At 78.9% G+C, this 2500-nt stretch overlaps 1 non-coding gene across 1 annotated transcript; it reads left to right on the forward strand.

Moving 5' to 3' along the window:
- The first annotated feature begins 1938 nt into the window (after positions 1 to 1938).
- Positions 1939 to 2091, forward strand: LOC144248016 (5.8S ribosomal RNA). Its single transcript, XR_013341426.1, has one exon. It is a non-coding gene; the product is annotated as a 5.8S ribosomal RNA (ribosomal RNA).
- The last annotated feature ends 409 nt before the right edge of the window (positions 2092 to 2500 follow it).

Raw genomic sequence — 2500 nt, forward strand, 5'->3', positions numbered from 1 at the left:
GGGAAACCCCGGGCCCCGAGAAGGACGCCGCGGTGGTGGCGGCAGACGTCGGGCGCGCCCCCGCCGGTGGACGCTCCCCCGAGGGCGGCAGCGGGGGAGGCACCCCGGCGGGGCCATGCAGGTCGTTTCCCTCGCCCCAGGGCCAGGTACCTAGCGCTCCGCGCCTCCGGCGGCCCCCCGGCTTCCTTTTCCTCGGCGTCGTCAAACGCTGCGGGGAGGGGGCCGCGAAAGGGCCGCCGCCGAGCCGGGGCGGCGGTTTAAAGACTCGGGCGGCTCGGCGCGTCCTTCCGCCGCGGCGGCGGCGGCGGCGGTTGCCGGGCGGCGGTGCGCGGCTCCATTGAGGGGTGGGGAGCTACTCCCGCGTGATCCCCTGCGGTGGTGCCCGCGGCCACCGGCCGCGCGGCCGTCGTCCCGCCGCGTTACCGCGCGCGGGGGGTTTGTCGCGCCGCGCCGGGGAGGGGCGCCCTGCCCCCCCCTCTCCGCGGCCCGGCCTCGGCGGAGAGGCCGCGGCGCGCGGTCGGCCGCGGGGGCCGACCCGCTCGCCTCGAAACGGGCGACGCCGGCAGAGAGCGCGCGCTCTCTCGCCCCTTCCTCAGCTGCGGGGTTGCGGCCGCCGGGGCCCGCCGCGCTCTCCTCCTTCCTCGGCCGCCTCTGCGGTCTCTGGGGTGCGGCGCCGCGCGCGGCGCGGCCGCGCCGTCTCTCTCCCCTCGACGGCCTTCTCCTCGAGCGCGCCGGCGGCGCCGGTCGCCGGCCGTCCCCGGCTCAGCGACCGCCCGCCCGCCCGGGGCCGAGCGCTCGGCAGGTCCCTCCGTCGCCGGAGAGTCCGCGAGCGCGGGCGGCCCCGTGCCGAGCGGCGGCGGCGCCGCTCGGCGAGTGTCCCCCGCCAGCGGGGACGGCCGGCCGGACGGCGCCCGCCGTCGCCGGCGGCGGTCCCGGCCCGGGCCCCGCCCGCCGCCTCCCCGTCGCCCTTTTCTCCGTCCGCTCGCGGAGCCCCGGAGGAAGGTCGTGCGCGCGGCGGCCGTGGGGGGTTGGGGGGGGGGGCGCTTCCCCGCCCGGTCTCCCCGCCCGGTCAGCGGGGAGAAAAGGGCGGGCGTCGCTGCCCCCCTCCCCGCCTACCCCCCCGGCTCGGCGCCGCACGCCTTCCCCTGGGCCGCGCGTGCCCGAGGAAAAAGGGGCTCCGTGACGGTGCGAGGCGGCGGCGGTCCCGGGAGTGCGGCCGTTGCGGCGGCGGGTCAGCCGTCCGGCAGGCTCCGGGCGCTCGCGACGCCGGCTCGGGTCTCGGTGCGGCGCCCGCCTCCGGCGCCGGCGGCGGAGCGCGTCCGCCGGGCGCTCGCCCTTCCCGGCGGGAGCGGTCCCGCGGGGGGCGTTGCCGGTTGGGCGGTGGCCGTCGCGTGCCGTCTCGAGCGCGGCAAGGCCGCTGGGGAGAGAGAGCGAGCCGGCCGCGCGGTGGCGCGGCGGCGCTCCGCGGGTCCGCGGAGCGGCGGTGAGAAGGGAGAGCGGCGCGCGCGGGGGCCGACGGCCGCGCCCCCGGCCGCGTGCGTCCCGTCGTCCCGTTGCAGCGAGGCCGGGCGGGCCGCCGTGTCCCCCCGCGGTCCGGCGCGCGCCGCGTGCCTCCTCCGTGCGGAGGCCGGGCCGAGCCCGGGCGCCTGGGCCGCCTCCGGAGGACGGCACAGTTTGCCGGCGGCGTCTCCCCTCGCTCGTAGCGGCGGGGGGAGGCGGTCGGGGACGCGGGTCCCCCCGCCTTTCCCGCCGACCTTCGGAGCGTTCCGTTGGGCGTTTCGCTCTCGGATGGTTTTTCTTTCCCCCCCCACTCGGTTCGTTGCGTTGTGTGCTCGTACGGTCGAAGCCGGGGGCGGCCCGCGTGCGTGCCCCCTCGGCGAGAGAGAAAAAAAGGGGCCCCCTCCGCCCGTGTGCGGGGTTCGGTGCCGAAAGCCAGACAACTCTTAGCGGTGGATCACTCGGCTCGTGCGTCGATGAAGAACGCAGCTAGCTGCGAGAATTAATGTGAATTGCAGGACACATTGATCATCGACACTTCGAACGCACTTGCGGCCCCGGGTTCCTCCCGGGGCTACGCCTGTCTGAGCGTCGCTTGACGATCAATCGCCGCCCGGGGGTTGCCACCCCGGCGGCGCGGCTGGGGTCGCCTCGCAGGCCCGTCGTCGTGGCCGTGGCCGTCGTGGCCGCGCCCGAGGGCCTTCGTCCCCCTAAATGCAGACTCGGGGAGCGCTCCGTAGCTCCCCGCTCCCGGAGCGAGCCGCTGGGGCGGAGCTCGTCCTCGCCGGGGGCCGCGTCGCCGAGCGGCGGCGCGGCGGCCGGGGAGAAAGAGAGCGAGAGAGACGGGGCGGCGTCGAGAGCGCCCCGCCGAGGGCCGAGAGACGAGGGCGAGAGGGGGGGAGGCGAGGCGCGCGGGCCTCGCCCCCCCCCGGCCTCCCCCCGCGCGGGCGGCTGTCTGCGGGTGGGTACCGCGCGGGTACCGTGCCGTGCTGCCGCGCGCGAG

Source organism: Lonchura striata, chromosome 37 (genome assembly GCF_046129695.1).
Source record: "Lonchura striata isolate bLonStr1 chromosome 37, bLonStr1.mat, whole genome shotgun sequence".
Lineage (NCBI taxonomy): Eukaryota > Metazoa > Chordata > Aves > Passeriformes > Estrildidae > Lonchura > Lonchura striata.